Below are 19,372 nucleotides of genomic sequence, written 5' to 3' on the forward strand. Positions count from 1 at the left end.
AATCGGTACAAACAATTTCACTATTAAACTTACATGGTGGGGGGGGGGGGGGCGGGGGGTGACTGGTTTGGATACTGTAATTTCACAGCCCCCGTTCAGTTAAGCAGCCAATCGGACTCGAGTTAATAATAAAAACACACACACAAAACTTGCAGAGGGGAAAACGGAGGAAAAGTAAAAGGCTATACCCGCGCCACTGAACCTTAGACAACAGGTCAGTTCATCAAACTGCGTACAAAACCCGGTGCTGCCGTGTCAAGTACACGAAAGAATCGCGCCATCGATACGTTCTGGTCGGGATTTTAAGAGGGGGCGGGGAGGGGGGGGGGCAAGTGACTCGTATTATGAGGCTTCCCTTTATATATATCCCTATCCCCCCACCCTCCTTCCCCTCCCCACGGCGTTATGATTGACAAGAGTGGAGCTATCCGGCCTGGGACTGCAGCGAATGCACTAAGGCGTGAAATGAATTGTTGAATTTCCAGCGTGGCCCGGTTTATCTTCCTGTTTGCAGTAAATCCCCTGGGGATCATGGGGGGGGTCAAATCCACCCATATGTAAGATATTTAAATAAAGACTGGGACAAAAAAAATACAGGCGTACAATCATCGGCACAACGGAGAGATAGAGTGAGAGAGACAGGGAGAGAACCGTAATCATTTGCAATCAACAGCGCGTTTGGGAAGGTCTCCTTTCTGGAATACCAATCAATGTATTTCACACACACACACACACACTCACACTTCTCCACGCTAAGTGACTGAATGCCTGGCCCGGCAAGCATTAGAAACCTCAACTTTTCTCTCGGCTCTGCTTGACACATTCCACCTTCAGCAGTGTGTGTGAGTGAGAGAAAGAAAGAGACAGAGGAGGGAAGTGAATCCCAAACGTTTGCGGGCGTTCGCTGTGTGAGTTTTTTTTAAAAAATTCTCCCCAACGTGTACATCTGAAAGACTGAGATAGTTTTATTTCTCTGGCCGAACACTCTGGCTCGAGAGCGGATCTCTGTTTTCCTCCCAGACTCTCTCTTGTGTGTATCTTATCTGTGGTGATTTCTTTCATGCAATCATGTCAGTATTGGATGTGCTAATTTGGAATTGATCGTTTCCTGGTTTGCGGCGAGGGAGCTACCTGTATTGTTTATCTTTAAACAAAAAACAGAAACCTCTGCCTGATTTGTCACTCAAGAGAGAAAAAAAGCCCTTGTTGCAGATATTTTGCCTCAGTGTCTAGTGCGCTTTGAACCTTCCATCGGGCTACCTTGTCAGAGGCTGCTTGAGATTTTTTTTTTCAATATTTTATCGCTGTCTCCTGGGGTCGGATACGCTCAGATCCAGGAGTTCTGGATGTCATGCAGTCTCTGATCTCTCCGGTGACAAAGGCTATTCTAGTCGCGCTGTTTATTTTCGCCATCCTGCTAATTCTCTACGTGATCCTCTGGTACATCTGTCGTGATGTGGATTGTGATCACGGTATCTGATTCGGAAGGCGAAGCACGCTGAGGACGAACTGACATTGAACAGCGAGGGAAGAAACTGACGGAACGGTGAGTACACTAACCGAACCTCCCCCACCTCCCCCCCCCAACCCACCCCCTACAACCACAACCACCTCACTCCCATTCTTCCCACTAACCTATTTTTAAAACATAAAATACGCAGCTCAAACAAGGAAACGTAAACAGTCCTCCTTGTTTTGGACAATGCGACTAAACAGCCGGTTGATGTTAGTAAACCAGGCTACATCTGCAACAGACAACACTCCCCACCCCTCACCCCACCCTCCCCACCCTTAGGTGTTGATAAATGATTTATCGCACCCAGTAATCAGAATGCAGTGCGCCTCAGAAATGTGCAAAATATTATTATACGGGTTTATCGCTAAGGCAGAGTGAGAGATGAACTCGCTACTTTCTCTCAGAAGACGGGGAAGTTTCCTTGGAGCAATTTGTTTACGTTGTATTTAAAATAAAACCCAACAAGAATTGCGGATAGAGTCATAGAGATGCACAGCGCGGAAACTGACCGTTCAGTCCAATGCGTCCATGCCGACCAGATACAGGTATCCTAAATTAATCTAGTCCCATTTGCCAGCATTTGGCCAAACCTTTCCTTTTTATATACCCGTCCAGATGCCTTTTGAATGTTGTACTTGTATCAGAAATCAGAAACTAAAACAGAAGTTGCTGGTAAAGCTCAGCAGGTCTGGCAGCGTCGGTGGAGAGAAGTCAGAGTTTATGTTTCGGCTCCAGTAACCCTTCCTCACAACTCTGATTTCTTCCCACCGACGCTGCCAGGCTTGAGCAGCAACTTCTGCTTTATTCTGTTTTTATTTTGTTGGTTGTGGTTAGGGGCGAAATTCAGATTGTTTCTGGGTGTCACTCTTAAATTTGCAGGGGGGTGAGTACTCCGTGGATCCCAGAGTATGGCTGGAACTAGGTCACTTTTTCTGTGGTGGTGACTTGTGGTGCATTTGTGGTCTCCCTATCCCTAGAGCGGGAGGCCTAGGTTCAAGACCAACCTTCTCCAGAGGTGTGTAGTAACATCTTTGAACACGCTGATTGGAGAATATCGTGTCGGGCAGAAGCTTGCTCTCTCGCATCTGCAGTCCTCATGACTCGTGGTAGTCTCCTTACCTCTGGAGCAGGAGGCCCAGTTTAAAGTCCCATCTGCTCCAGAGGTGTGTCCTAACATCTTTGAACAGGTTGATTGTAAAACTCGCAATTAAAGGAGGCTACGGTGGTGTTCAAAGACTTAATCCTTACTTTCAAACAATTTCATTAATAAAACCTTAACACCGCATCCAGATCAACTTCTTGCACAAATTGAGACTGCAGTCTTGGGCTCCAACAACAACAAAAAAGTATTCTAGAAACTCATGACTGCTTCGACTCAAACAGTACGAAACAGTGAAGCAGGCGAAAGGCCAGAGCTTTAACATTTTCCTCACGTTTGCTTCCATCGCCTTTTTGTTTTGTCTCTCTTGAGCTTTACAAATTCCGATCCATCACAAATTGAATTTCATTTTGTTTTTGCCCGTGTTTACGCGTGTCTTTGAGCATACCAGTTTGGTAAGGAGAAAAAGACGGACACACACACACTCACAATAATAAGGGGGTCTCACGTTCACCCGCGATGCTCACCCGCGTTTTCAAACACCGATCCCACGGAAGATTCACGAAAGCGCGTGGTGTTCGCCGATTGGGAGAACGGGGAGATTGCACTGTGGAGGGCGGGTTTGCGATGTAAATAAACAGGAACATTCATGCACGTAAACACTAAGCCAGGAGCCAGTGCAAAACCATTCATTCATGAACTCTCCAAAATGCAATCTCGCTCTCTCCAGCACTTGACTCTCTATAGGATGATAAAATGCGTTCGATTAATTCCCAGCACATCCCTCCCTTTCAAAACCAAATGCCCCCCCCCCCCCACCCCTCCGAACAATCCTTATCTGGTACTAGGTTGCTGCAATTCACTTTGCCAACTACCTGCACTGACCAGATACGGTGTTGCAGTGAAAGAGACTAGCACACAACAGAAAATATTAAAGAGGACTTTTAAAATTGTATCTACCCGCGCAGACAAAATAGATGTCTGTTCAATAATCAGCACGCCACTTGAAGTAACTTCACAAATGCCAGACGCAACAAGTAGCTTCTCGGTTTATGAGGGAACAAATAGCAAGGCACTGCCATTTTAAAGGCACATCACAGGCTGTATTGTCTTGGACATGTTTTGTCAGATATCGAATTTAAATTAACACCGCTCTTGTGCATTATACATCTTGTACATGAACACAATAAGATTTTTTTTTTAAAAAAGAAAACGAAACAACATACTTCAAGCTAATTTGTAGGAGCTGATGTACAAATGGTTACAGGTCCAACAAACAATAGTTCTCCCCATGAAAACCTTAAACACCAGCGGCGATTCGACAATACACCATGTTCAGGGCAACAGACTAACCTCTCTTGGAGTCGTGACCCTCAATCCTCTGAATGTCACGACACGTAATGTCTTGGGCAATTGATATAAGGACTGGCATAAATTGAAATCTCAAGTTGTAATTGCATGACTAGTTTTCATTTTGGTTTAAACAAGGCAAAACCTCTGCAGATTACTAATGTTTACTGGTGAAGCATTTAAAGCAAGTGCAGTTGCTCCTCATGAGAAGACAGGATCAGCATGTTGAACTGCCCCGTGCTCATTCTCAGTTCCCTCACATAGAGGGAATTTACAACGGCTGTTGTACATGCGGCTGCTTTGCATATTCTATTCTTCAGGGCTATTTTACACGGGCTGTTTTACATGGGGCTGTGGTGTTTGATTTTTACATCACTTACTATGCGCGGACTGCAGTACATATTCTATTCTACATGGGCAACTCTACCGAGATAGGAGTCAAAGTGCCATGTAAACCGTCTCAAGGTTCACCTACGTGTTTTCAAAGATTCTAGGGACCAAAAAAAACGACTAAAGAGGAATTTTTTTTTGAAATAAAGGAGTGTCAGAAAGGTTGAGGGAGGGGAATTCCAGCGTTTAGGGCTCAGGAAGCGATTAAAATCAAAGGTTGCACGAGAGGCCAGCATCCATCGACTACAGAGAGACCTCGGGCAGTTGTAATACGTCAGGAGGTTAAAAGAAGGAGGGCCGAGTCAGCCCATTGGAAACAGGCAGAGAATTTTAAAGTCTCAATGTTGCTGGGCTGCAGGTCAATACAGATCAGCTAGCGGAGGGCGGATGTGAATTAGGATGGGGGTTAGCCTGCACGCCTTTGGAATGGTCAGGTCTGGAGGGAAGAGAGAGGTGTTTGAGGGTTTCAGAAGTAGGTGAGCTGAGTAGGGGCAGAGACAGGAAACAGAATGGAAATGCATGTAGGCACACCTGGTAATGGAGCTAATATGTGGTCAGAACTTCATCTCAGGGTCAAAGAGGAAGTAGAAAGAACCATAGAATTCCCACAGTGTAGAAGCAGGCCATTCAGCTCATCAAGTCCACATTGAGTCTCCAAAGAGCATCCCTCCCAGCCCCTCCCTCTACACTATCCTTTTAACCCTTCCTTCTCCATGGCTAATCCATCTAGCTTGCACATCCCTGGACACTATGTGCCATTTAGCATTGCTAATCCACCTAACCTGCACATGTTTGAATTGTGGGAGGAAACTGGAGTACATGGAAAAAAAGCCCACACAGATGAGGGAGAACATACAAACTCCACACAGTCATCTGAGGGTGGAGTCAATCTGGGGTCCCTGGCGGCTGTGAGCCAGCAGTGCTAACCACTGAGCCACCATGCTGCCCCAAAGGTTGTACTTCAGCAATGCAGAGCATTGATGGACTATATCTGGTATATTATGTACAGCAGTGACCACCTAATTTCAGAAAGTGTGTTAGTACATTGGAAAGTGTTCAGAGAGGGTTTACTTGACCAGGTTTACCAGAAATGTGTAGGATATCTGATGAGGAAAGGCTGGACAGGCCAGGCTTGATATTAGCTGAAGTTTGGAAGAGTAACAGGTGACACGATTGAAAAATATGAGATTGTGAAGGGTCATGACAGGGTGCATTTGGAAAAAAAAAGGAGAATCTCTTCTGGGAGAATCAAGAAATGAGATTGCTGGTTAAAAATGTGCGGTTATCTATTTAGTCCAAAGACGAGGAGTTTTTTTTCCATTGAGGGTCATGAGTCTTTGGACCTCTCTTCCTTTACAAGTGACGGAAGCAGACAGAGTCTGTATATATTTCAAGATAGATGACAGATAGACAGACAAATGGTGGAAAGTTATCGAGGGTAGGCAGGAATGTGGACTAATGAGATCTGCTATGATTTTATTGAATGATGAAGTGGACCCCAGGGGCTGAGTGGCCTACATCTGCTTCTAATTCATATGTGCATAATTACATAGTGATAATCGCTGAATCATATCTGTCAGCTAAAGTCTTGGACTGTTCCACCACCACTTGCAGATAGTCTCCCGTCTCACTCACTGCACAGGCCCAGTGCAGGTTGGGGAGCAGTTAAGCAAGGGAATTGAAGTTCTCATTATTGACTCTGGATCCTATTAACTCTCATGGCTTCAGATTAAACACAGGCAGGGAAACCTCCTGCTGTTCAACATGTATCACCATTCCTCAGCTAGTAAATTAATATTCTTCTATGTTGAGCACCACCAAGAGAAAGCAAGAAAGGTAGCTAACACACAGAATAAACTTTGCATAATACATGTATGTCACTGTCTATCACCAGGAGTGACTCAGTCTCCTATTGAACCTGTGGGGAATTCAAGGACATAGAGACCTGTATGCAATCAGGTCCCAGACCTTCCTGTTCCTTGCCACTTCAACACACAATCCTGCTCCCATGCCCACATGTCTTTCCTTGGCCTGTTGCAATGTTCCAGTGAAGGTCAACACAAGCTGGAGGAACAGTCTCATCTTCCCACTAGGCACATTACAACAACTTTAGATGATTATCCCATCTCAACCCCTCTGTTTTCATTCTGCTCCGTAATTTTATTTCATTTATTATTTTTTATTTTTTCACTGTTCTGTACCTCTTATTTCTTGATTGTCTCTCTTTCTCTTGCTCCCCACTCTCTCATCACTTTTTCCCTCTCCTCTTCCCCCTTTGCTACCCTTCTCCCCTGTTTTCCATTTTGCCTCTGCTTCACCCATCCCCCCCCATTCCCCACATATTTTGTCACATAGCACTGGTCATTCACAGCTCCTAATCTCCCTATAATCTCTCCATGCACTGTCATTATCACCTCTTTATTGCTACCTTTGCTTTCGCAGCCTTGACTCACTTTCTCTCAGCCTAGTATCAATACCTCCCTATTTCTCCATTTTTTTTAGCTTTGACAAAGGGTTAGTTAGACTCGAAACATCAGCTCTTTTCTCTCTTTACAGGTGCTGCCAAAGCTGCTGAGATTTTCCAGCATTTTCTCTTTTGGTTTATGTCAACATACAAGTTGGCAGAAAGTGTAGACCGTCATTCAATAAGATCATTGCTGATAATTTTATTGATCATTCACGGGATATGGACTTTGGTAGCTAAGGCAGCATTTATTGCCCATCCCTAATTACCCTCAGGAAGGCAGTGGTGAGCTGCCCTCTTGAGCCATTGTTGTCCATTTCATGTAGGTACATTCACTTGGGAAGCACACACTTTGTGCAGAGATGATAGCTCAAAAGTATCATCTCTAGACTAATAATCTAGAGCTCCAGATAAATAAGGGTATCCAGGTTTGAACCCAATGTGGCAGATGGTGAAATTTGAATGAAATGAAGTCTAGAAATGAAAGTCTAATAATGACCAACAAACCATTGTTAATTGTCATTAAAAAAACCCATCTGGGTCACTAATGCCCTTGAGGGAAGGAAACTGCCTGGCATTGACTAAGGCACTGGAAACAACAATGGTGAACACAGCACTGAGTCAACATACACTGGGAGCTTGTGCTAACATTGGGAGAGCTGTCTCACAAACTAGTCAAACAACAGCCTTACATAGTCATACTCATGAAATCATACCTTTGCACAATGTCCCATACTAACCATCCTGATATATCGTGTCTCACAGGCAAGACAGACCCAGCACAATGGCGTACGTTTAGGAGGGAGTTACCTTTGGAATGCTCAAAATTGACTCTGTACCCTATGAAATCTCATGAGTTCGGGTCAGACCTCCTGTTGATTCTTCCTTCTGCCTTCCTTTCTTGCTGATGAATCTGTGTTGAACACCAGTTGGAGGAAGCACTGAGGGTGGTAAGGGAGCAGAATGTTACTGTGGAGGAACACTTCAATGTCACAAGCATTGTGGGTCTCCCTAAACCAGATGAACTTCCGTGGTTCAAGAAGGTAGTTCACCAGTATCTTCTCAAGGGCAACTGGAAGGGTTGATTCTGGCCCAGCCAGCATTTTAAAAAATTACAATGCTGTTGAGAAGGAAGTTCCCAGATTTTGACCCAGTGATACTGAAGGAATGGCAATATATTTGCAACTCAGTGGCTTGGAGGGAAACCTGCAGGTCATGGTGTGCCCGTCTATCTTATGCCATGTCCTTCTAGGTGGTGGTGTTTATAGATTTGTAAAGTGCTGCATATGGAACATTAATGAGTTGTTGCAGTGCATCTTGTAGATGGTACACACTGCTGCTGTTATGCATTAGTGATAGAGAGAGTGAATCTTTGTGGATGTGATATCAACCAAGTGGGCTGCATTATTCTAGATAGCGTCAACCTTCTTGAGTGCTATTGGAGCTGCACTTACCCAGGCAAGTGGAAATATCCACTCTGATGGCATTGTGGGTCATCTACACCAAATAGATTGCAGTGGTTCAAGAAAATAGCTGACCACTATCTTCTCAAGATCAACTAGGGATGATCAATGAACTCTGGCCCAGGCAGCAACATCCACGTCCCATGAATGAAAAAACAGAAAATCCCAATTTATCCTTCTAAGGTCCAGAGGATGTCTGGGATTACAACAGGTGGTTTAAACCAGCATGAGAGAATAAACTAATTGACCACAATTGCAACATTGTACCTGTTGTAGATGCATTCTGTCTATTACATTATTGATTCAGAGTTCTTGTGGAGACCAAAGTTTATCTTTAAATTGGGAACACTCTCCATTGTGTCACATGGCACTGTCACTGAACTAAGTGGGAAAGATTAAGAACAGATCTGGTTGCTCAAATCCGGGCATCAGTGAAGTACTGTGGGCCAGTATATAATCATTTTATCATCCCCATCAAGTCGGATCATCAACTGTGGTTAAATTAGATGTAGACAAGAATTGGCAATGAATATTGCTGAAAAATAATGACATGTTCTTGAAATGATTCTTCTCCCACTCATCAGGACAAATGCAAGAATGACAAATTTTAAATGATCGCAACAATTTACACCACAGGAGAAGAATTTTCTGATCACTTGACATTTGTTGAGACAGTGACATCGGAAAAGCAACTGGCAACAGTAGGATCCCCGGGCTCCCAGTTAATTAAAAAATGACACAAGACCTGATCACATTCTCTTTGTTGACAGAATCCAGGTCCCAGTGAACGAATGCATGTCACTTTCAGCAACATTACAAGCTCAACTGATCATCCTAAATTGGTTGGCAGTGTAGCTATTAACATACGCAAGACTTAACATATATTTGCTTTCTCCATGGCAACAACTCAGACAACAAGAATCAATTTATCAACCAATCAACAGCCTTTCCTCCTATAATATAAACTGTCATGATCGTTTGAAATTTGTGACATCCTGTTAAGTAAAAAGTGCGAAATGTTTGGCAACATGTTGTTTCAGCAATACAAAGGCAATTCCAGAAACAGCACTAGGCATACCTGGAAATAAGTTGAAAGTGTGTTGCTGGATGACTGCCTGAACTGCTGTGCTTTTCCAGCAATACACTCTCAGTTCTGATCTCCAGCATCTGCAGACCTCACTGTCTCATACCTGGAAATAAGGTTAAACTGCAATGCAGCATGTTATAAAGTTATACTATTATCAACATTCTGTATTGCATTCTGAGTCGTGAATGGTGCTGGATCATTAAGCAGTTTTCAGAAGGAGGAGATCCATTGAAGATTCCATCCTTAATGATGTCTAACCCCAGGAACAGAGTGCAGGAGAAAAGCCTGTTGCATTTGGGACTACCCTGAAGTTTTAAGTTGATGATCTTTCTTAGTCTCATCTCCTTGCCAATGCAAATGCCAATCTTCAGCCCATTTGATTAATTCCATGTGACATCGAGAAACATGTGAGGATACTAAATACAGGGAAGCCCATTATCCCTGGTAGCTTCTGGTGTTATGTTAAAGACCTGCGCTCAAAAATGACCTCAATGCAAGGTGTCAGGATTGGCAACATTGCCAAAGTATTTCCCACCAAGAAAGTTATAGATAAATTCAACTTCATCAATTTACTCACAAGTATCAGCAAAGTGCTACAATAATTATCAGCACTTACTCACCGATGGTACTTATTTGAGGTGCACCAGCAGCACATAGTTCCCAAACTCACTGTGGGCATGGTCTGAAATGCACATAAACATTAAATATTAGGGGTGATATGAGACTAACTGCCTTTGACACCAAGCCAACATTCAATCAAAATATTGCATGATGTACTATCAAACTCAGTATGAGGGAAGCTTTCCAGTGGTTGAAGTCTCTGGAGAGTTGGATGTTGTTGGAAGCTCCTGTGGTGATATCTGTGTGAGAGTGTAGACTGAACTAAGCTCAACCTAAGCTCAACTTCATCAGTGGCCTTCCCTCTATCTTAAGTCAGAAGTGAGGCTTGTTCTGTGATAGTTGTTTACATTGGCAATTTCTCCAACAATGAACACAGTTCATTTCCACAGGCAGCATGGCGGCACGGTGGCACTGTGGTTAGCACTACTGCTCACAGCACCAGAGACCTGGGTTCAATTCCCGCCTCAGGTGACTGACTATGTGGAGTTTGCACGTTCTCCAGTGTCTGCGTGGGTTTTTTTCGGGTGCTCCGGTTTCCTCCCACAGTCCAAAGATGTGCAGGCCAGGTGAATTGGCCATGCTAAATTGCCTGTAGTGTTAGGTAAGGGGTAAATGTAGGGGTAAGGGTGGGTTGCGCTTCAGTGGGTCTGTGTGGACTTGTTGGGCCGAAGGGCCTGTTTCCACACTATAATGTAATCTAAAAAAAAGACCTGGACAACATCTAGGCCTGAGTGAATTAGCGGTAAGTAACATGCACACCATGCAAATATTAGGCAATTCTCATATTGAGCAATTAAGTGTCTAATCATTTCCCCCTTGGAAATCAATAACAAAATTATCACTAAGTCATTATTATCAACAACTTGATTGGCACTGAGCAGAAACTGAATTAGACCAATCATATTAGTTCCATGGCTACATATTGAGGTCAGAGCCTGTATATCTCCTGATATCCCAAAGACCACCAGTACCTACAACCAGGAGTGTGTCCTTGAAACTGTCTCTGCCACAATGTTGTGAAAACATGACACTATCCCTGACAAAGTCATCTGCCCACTTGGCAGGTTATCCAATTGCCTATATGTCCACGCTGTCCTCCATCAGTGTCCCATGACTGCAGTAAGCACTGCCTACATGATTCATTGAAGCCATTTGTCAAGGCTTGCTCACAAGAATGCAACTCCCACCATGTTTGGAGGTCAAGGGCAGCAGAGGCAGGGGGATGTGATCTCTTCCAGGACTCCTCAACTTAGAGATGCACATCATCACTGTTTATCATGAATAAGCTTCTCTAGAAACATTGTGGTAATACCTTCATCACATTGACTGCAACTCGTGAAGGATAGAGCTTGCCACCTCCAACTAAGAATGGGCAATAAACACTGGTCTTGGCAGCAATACCCACTTCATTTTAAACCATTTGAAATTTGAAAGGAAATTCATCGTTATAGGTGCCTGCACTGAAAACATAGTTTTGAACTGGCTTGCAGTTATTGAATTTAAGCCTGCCTGGTCAAAAGAGTTTATGTTCTACTGCTCTAATTTGAAATATTTTTCTTGCTAACTAACTCCTAATAGGTATACTGCCCTGGGTTTTAACTTTAAAAATAGAACTTTGGAAAATTGAGGTTTGCTTGATTAGGTTTTATAAAGGGCATTGACATATAAAACTGTAATTGTTAATTCATTTTCGGACCTGAATCTCTGACCTGATTCAGAATTCAGTTATAGAGAGACAGAGATGTACAGCATGGAAACAACCCTTCAGTCCAACTTGTCCATGCTAACAGGATATCCTAAATTAATCTAGTCCCACTTGTCAGCTTTTGGCCCATAGACCTCTAAACCCTTCCTATTAGAGTCATGGAGTCAGAGATGTACAGCATGGAAACAGACCTTTTGGTCCAACCCGTCCATGCTGATCAGATATCCCAACTCAATTGTGGGCGGCACAGTGGCACAGTGGTTAGCACTGCTGCCTCACTGCGCCAGAGACCCGGGTTCAATTCCCGCTTCAAGTGACTGACTGTAGTGTTAGGTGAAGGGGTAAATGTAGGGGAGTGGGTATGGGTGGGTTGCGCTTCGGCAGGTCGGTGTGGATTTGTTGGGCCGAAGGGCTTGTTTCCACACTGTAAGTAATCTAATCCCTCCTGCTAGCACCCGGCCCATATCCCTCCAAACTCTTCCTATTCATATCCCCATCCAAATGCTTCTCCTGGTACATTGTTGCAATTGTACCAGGAGAGTCAATGTATTGAGCATGAGCTCTTCATCAGGAATGCTTTCTCCTTGGATTCTGCCTGACCAGCTGTGCTTTTTCAGTGCCTCATTTTTTGACTCTGATCTCCAGCATCTGCAGTCCTCACTTTCTCCTTTCTATTCATATACCTAGCCAGATACCTTTTAAATGTTGTAATTGTACAAGCCTCTGCCACTTCCTCTAGCAGGTTGTTCCATGCATGCACCACCCTCCCCTTTCACCCTAAACCTATGACCTCAAACTTTTGGTTCCCCTGATACTGGGAAAAAGACTTTGCTATTCACCCCACCCGTGCCCCTAACGATTTTATAAACTTCTATATCTGCCCGTATATCCCTTCCCAATCTTTCTGGGCAAAGTTTCCACTTTTGAACAACACTGAAATTAAGGACCAGATAAAATTATGTAAAAAATATGGAATGGAAAGAGGTTATTTAGTCCATCATGTCTATGCTGGCTGAGTAAACTAGCCACCCATTCTAATCCCACTTTCCAGCACCTCATCTGTAGCCTTGCAGGTTATGGTGAGTCAAGTCTTGGTTACTGTGAAATGTGTTGAGAATTTCGACCTCAAATGCCACTGGTTATCAACTTCTAGAACAGGGTCACTGGACACGAAACATTAATTCTGATTTCTCTGCACAGATGATCCAGACCTGCTAAGCTTTTTTCACTGATTTCTGTTTTTGTTTCTGATTTTCAGCATTTGCAGTTCTTTCAGTTTTTATTTAACTTATCTTGAAACGCATAAAGGTGGATAAATCCCCAGGACCTTATCAGGTGTGTACTCGAGAACTCTGTGGGACGCTAGAGAAGTGATTGCTGGGCCTCTTGCTGACTTAGTCACAGGTGAGGTGCCGGAAGACTAGAGGTTGGCTAATGTGGTGTCACTGTTTAAGAAGGGTGGTAAGGACATGCCAGGGAACTATAGACCAGTGAGCCTGATGTTGGTGGTGGGCAAGTTGTTGGAGGGGATCCTGAGGGACAGGATGTACATGTATTTGGAAAGGCAAGGATTGATTAGGGATAGCCAACATGGTTTTGTATGTGGGAAATCATGTCTTACAAACTTGATTGAGTTTTTTGAAGAAGTAACAAAGAGGATTGATGAGGGCAGATTAGTAGATGTGATCTATATGGACTTCAGTAAAGCGTTCAACACATTTCCCCATGAGAGACTGATTAGCAAGGTTAGATCTCATGGAATACAAGAAGGACTAGCCATTTGGATGCAGAACTGTATCAAAGGTAGAATACAGAGGATTGTGGTGGAGGGTTGTTTTTCAGACTGGAGACCTGTGACCAGCGGAGTGCCACAAGGATCGATGCTGAGTCCTCTACTTTTTGTCATTTACATAAATGATTTGGATGTGAGCATAAGCAGTATAGTTAGTAAGTTTGCAGATGACACCAAAATTGGAGGTGTAGTGGACAGTAAAGAAGGTTACCTCAGATGGGCTAATGGGCTGAGAAGTGGCAGAGGGAGTTTAATTCAGATAAATGTGAAGTGTTGCATTTTGGGAAAGCAAATCTTAGCGGGACTTATATACTTAATGGTAAGGTCCACGGGAGTGTTGCTGAACAAAGAGACCTTGGAGTGCAGGTTCATAGCTCCTTGAAAGTGGAATCACAGGTAGATAAGATAGTGAAGAAGGCGTTTGGTATGCTTTCTTTTATTGGTCAGTGTATTGAGTACAGGAGTTGGGAGGTCATGTTGCAAACATGGACCTTGGTTAGGCCACTGTTAGAATATTGTGTGCAATCTGGTCTCCTTCCTATCGGAAAGATGTTGTGAAACTTGAAAGGGTTCAGAAAAGAATTACAAGGTTGTTGCCAAGTTTGGAGGATGTGAGCTACAGGGAGAGGCTAAACATGCTGGGGCTGTTCTCCCTGGACCGTCATAGGTTGAGGGGTGACCTTATGGAGGTTTACAAATTCATGAGGGGCATGATAGGATAAATAGACAATGTCTTTTCACTGGGGTGGGGGAGTCCAGAACTAAAGGGCATAGGTTTCAGGTGAGAGGGGAAAGATATAAAAGAGACCTAAAGGGCAACTTTTTCACACAGAGGGTGGTACATGTATGGAATGAGTTGCCGGAGGAAGTATTGGAGGCTGGTACAATTGCAACGTTTAAGAGGCATTTGGATGAGTATATGAATAGGAAGGGTTTGGAGGGATATGGGCTGGGTGCTGGCAAGTTGGGTTGGGATATCTGGTCGGCATGGACGGGTTGGGCCAAAGGGTCTGTTTCCATGTTGTATATCTCTATGACTCTATGAAAACTTGAGCAGGCTAGATTTGTATTCATTGGAGTTTAGAAGAGTAAGAGACATCAATGTGAGATTCTGACAGAGTTGTGTGGTAAGGATATTTCCCCATGTGGGAAGCTCTAGAATTAGAGTCTCTGTTCAAAAAGACAGATTGTCCATTTTAGGCAGCGATAAGAACTTTTTCCTCATAGATACTTGTGAGGTTTTGGACTTCTCTTTCTTGAAAAGCAAGCAGAGTCTTTGAATCCTTTTGAGGCAGACATAGATAGATTCTTGATAAGTAAGGGGCTGAAAGGTTAATGGGTTGGTGGAAGGTAGAGCAATCTGTTCAGCATTCCCGCCCCTCCCACCGCCCCAATGATCATATTGAATTACAGATAAGGCTCAAGGGACATTGTCTTGCTCTTAATGTATAGGTTACACTTGTATTTTGCAACAGCTGTCATTCCAGCAAGCTATCCTCAATGCATTTAATGCAGCATGGAGATGGCATTGCCGTATTATTGTTAGAATTGCAGGTGTATCCTGGAGGAAACGCATGGTCTCAAATGACATTGGACTGGTTCAAATAGCATTTATATATCAGTGCTCAAAGAACTAGAAGAAGGTCTCAAACATGTAAGACCTTGATAGAGTCAGGGATTGCTTCATGGACTGCGGGATAGCACTTATACAAATTGCCAGAAATGGCAACAAGTCAGATTCTAGCCCATTAACCTGACTTCAGTACAATGAATTATCATCAGATACATAGTATGTACAGATTGATCCATTTATGATGGGCTGAATACAGAAGGAGTTATTAGAAACTTTCAAAATGTCCTCTGGAAATTAAAGTCATGTCTAATTAATCAGTTCAAGCACTATTAGGCTCATGGGTGTAGGTAGCCTGCCCAACTTTGCATATTTATATTACTTGCAAGCTGTTGATAAGACATTGCATGATACACGAGGAAGAGAGAACCCTGTGAGATTGAAGATCAAATCCAGTGTTGGAGAAAGAATTACGATCTCCTTGAAAGAGGCTTGTAATTAATGGCAATAGTCCTGAGGGAAAATGAGTTATCAATGGAGTTTGTTAGGGATCGGTGCTGCAACCACTGGGATTCATTAATTACCCATGCAAATTACTTGAATAAAAGCATTGGACAAGTTATATGGAAACTTGCAATAATGCAAATATTTATGCTATGATCATTTTGAATTTGGATGTGATACCTTGGTTCTGCACCTGGGAAATAGCAATCACGGCAGATAGGGTGGCACAGTGGCTCGGTGGTTAGCACTGCTGCCTCACGGCACCAGGGTCCCAGGTTTGATTCCAGCCTAGAGTGACTGTCTGTGTGAAGTTTGCACATTCTCTCCGTGTCTGCATGGGTTTCCTCCCACAGTCCAAAGATGTGCAGGTCAGGTGAATTGGTCATGGGAAATTGCCCATAACGTTAGGTGCATTAGTCAGAGGGAAATGGGTCTGGGTGGGTTACTCTTCGGATGGTCAGTGTGGACTTGTTGGGCTGAAGGGCTTGTTCCCACACAGTAGGTAGTATAATAGTAATGCATGTAAATACGATCAATAGCAATATATATACATTATGACCATGCAGGGCTCTGAACTGAAATCTTTTGAGTGATGAAGACTCTGGGTTTATAATGTATAACTCTCTAAAGAACTATGAAGTTTGTAAGGTTATAGTGACAATAAGTAGAGCATCACAAAGTATTCCTAAATGTAAGATTATAAGTGGTAGGATGTCTTCTTACAAGGCACAACGTTAAATCTCATTTAGTCCCCACGTAATAGCTGATATCAATGGTTGAAATAAAAGGCACTACACTGAAGGCGATTTGAAAAGTTACCACAATAGGGTTAGAGAATTCCAGAAAAGTATAGATTATAGGGAGATTTAATTGTGATGTTTTAAAGAATGAATGCATGAGATTGAGCTGAGCTTTGGAGATCATGATGATTAATTGAAGCACGATGAAATGGTCAGGTTCAATGAACCAACTGCTTCTTTCCAAATGTTAGATGACATCAAAGGTTGTGATTGTAAAAACCTGGAGGTTGTAAAAGAGTCTGAAAATTGAAATACCTTACCTAATTTTAAGTGACAGTCATGATTCTGTGGTAGTATTTTCGTCTCTGAGTGACAAAGTTCTAGGATCAAGTCCCAATGCGAGGCATGGGTGAAAGCAGTGCTGAGGGAATGCTATGCTGTTGAAGGTGCCATCATTTAGATGATGTAGTGATGGCACTTTCTCAAAGAGAAACAGGGGAGTTATCCTTGACATTCTCACAATACTTATTTCTCCATCAGCATCGCAAAAAGAGATTATCAGTTGTTATAACAATTGTTACAACAAAAGAATAACTCTGGATTCACTACACAGTGAAATTAAAAGATTAGAAGACCCTCAAAATTGCTCACTTGTTCCTAAGCAGACTTTACAAATAGCCAATTGTTGGACGCCAAGGTGGCTCAGTGGTTAGCACTGCTGCCTCACAACACCAGGGACCTGGGTTCAATTCCTGCCTTGGCCAACTGTCTGTGTGGGTTTGCACATTCTTCCCGTCTGTGTGGGTTTCCTCCAGTTTCTTTCCACTGTCCAAAGATGTGCAGGTTAGGTGAATTGGCCATGCTAAATTGCCGGCAGTGTTAGGTGCAGGGGTAAAATAGGGGAATGGGTCTGGGTGGGTTGCTCTTCGGAGGGTCGCTGTGGGCTGAAGGGCTTGTTTCCACACTGTAGAGTATCTAATCTAATCTTAAATAAAAATTAATAATGTCTTAGAACACAGATTAACTACAAGGCAATCAATTTATGATCAATGCCCAACCTTTACTGATCACCAACCCCATCCCCACCACACTGACAGTTAGAAAGACACATTTAAGGGATACGTTTTTTGTAAAAATTGAGTTGCCAGTTTCATGACCATTTAATGAAGAATACCAACCTTTTATGAAAGCTGATGGGTCATGTTACAAGCAAAATATCTTGCTTGAATTCTAAAATCACCTGTTAGTGAAAACAACTTTGAGAAAGTAAGAACTGTGGATGCTGGAGATGAGAATCAAAAAGTGTGGTGCTAGAAAAGCACAGCTGGTCAGGCAGCATCTGAGAAGCAGAAGAGTGGATGTTTCGAGCATAAGCTCTTCATCATTCCTGACCGTGAAAACTGCTTTGCATACCTTGAGAAACCTATCTTGATTTCTTATAGACTAGGATTCTTTTTTCAGGACTTTCAACAAGTCAATAACTGGAGAATGATTAGATAGAGCAAAATAAAGAAAAATGTCTGGCAGCTTCAAAACCAGCACTGCCTCCTGCCCAAAACCAGGTTAAAACTAGTTCACCCATTTGCTTTCTTTTTCTTTTACAACAGTCTCGGGGGCTTGCTGGCCAGCACCAGTACCCCTTGATTGACCGAGTCAACATTCAACCAGTTGCTAATCCATAAGCATTATGACATCTTCATAGCTGGTTCATCTATAGTATTCTTAGAGCACAATGGCTGTACTTAACCAGCATTATATTTCCAGACCAGTTCCCATCTATCTTTTGTTTTGTCTTTTTAACATAAGCTGTTCTTCACAGTTAAAATAGCAATTCTCAGCTGACAGCTATTGAGTCTGTTTGGAATTTGATCATGTTTATCAACCCCATTCTCTTGCCTTTTCCTCATAACCCTTGATCTCCTCTTGGATCAAAAACCTATCTATTCCTGCCTTAAAAACACTCAATGACTTGACCTCCACATCCCTCTGTGGCATTGAGTTCCACAGATTAACTACTGCTGGCTGAAGAAAGTCCCCCTCATCTCAGCTCTCAAGGGTTGTCCCTTCACTCTGAAGCTGTGCCCTCAGATCTTAGACTCTCTCAGTAGTGGAAACAGCTCCAAACCCATCAGCCCCATGCCCCACTGTAAGTTTCAATCAGATCTTCTATCATCCTTCTAAACTCTATGGAGTGCAGACACAGAGTCCTCAACTGCTCTTCACATGACAAACCTTTCATCCCAGGATCATTCTTTTAAACCTCCTCTGGACTGCCTCCAATGCCAGTGCATCCTTCCTTAGATCCAGAGCCCAAAACAGCTCACAATCTTCCAAAAGCAGTCTGACCAGAGCCTCAGCAGTACATCTGTGTTCTTGTATTATAGTCCTCTTGAAACGAATCCTAAGATTGCATTTGCCTTCCTAACTTCCAAATTAGCCTGCATGTTAACTTCAAGGGAATCCTGAACAAGGACTCCCAAGTCCCTTTGTGTTTCAGATTTGGGAAGTCTTTTAGAAGTTAGGATGGGTGAATACTGCTGGCCTTGTCAATGATATCCACATCCAATGCAAAAACAAAACTATCAGCCTGTTTGAGATTTGTATCTGTACCTGTATGTCTCAATATTATATATTCAATAAGTGTGCCTCTGGGACAGTTTGCTAGATTTTGTCATTGGTTAGTTAAATGTGCTATAAAATTTCAGAAATGAATTCCAATAATAATTTCCAAGAATAACTCATTGCTGTTAATTGATTTCTCTTTCCTTGTATTTTTTCCTCCATGCCACTCTACTTCTGAAATCAGACGTTGACGCTAAGCTATGGCTCCACAAGCAATGATTGCTTTCCAAAGGCTCTTCTTCATGTGTAACGTAAGTGTTGACTCAAGAATGTTTTGAGGTCAAATTTGTTTGGACCTGGAACTGTGGTTATTTCTCACTCCAGCCTTACTCTAACTGATAGATAAAATGAGTCCTTTTATCCCAACAACTGTACTAAATAGAATTTACAAATCAAAGACAGAGGACTGAATATGAGAATACTGGTAAGATATTGGAAATCTAAAGTAC

The 19,372-nt window shown here is 42.9% G+C and overlaps 1 protein-coding gene across 1 annotated transcript in view; it reads left to right on the plus strand.

Moving 5' to 3' along the window:
• Nucleotides 1-559: 559 nt before the first annotated feature.
• LOC140481149 (E3 SUMO-protein ligase ZBED1-like) overlaps nt 560-19,372 on the plus strand; it is an 87,205-nt gene continuing 68,392 nt past the window's right edge. Inside the window, exons 1-2 of the mRNA XM_072576902.1 lie at nt 560-1,546; nt 19,108-19,174. The gene's annotated coding sequence lies outside the window, so the exon portion shown is untranslated. The remainder of the gene's footprint in view (nt 1,547-19,107; nt 19,175-19,372) is intronic.

This window comes from Chiloscyllium punctatum, chromosome 9, assembly GCF_047496795.1.
Source record: "Chiloscyllium punctatum isolate Juve2018m chromosome 9, sChiPun1.3, whole genome shotgun sequence".
Lineage (NCBI taxonomy): Eukaryota > Metazoa > Chordata > Chondrichthyes > Orectolobiformes > Hemiscylliidae > Chiloscyllium > Chiloscyllium punctatum.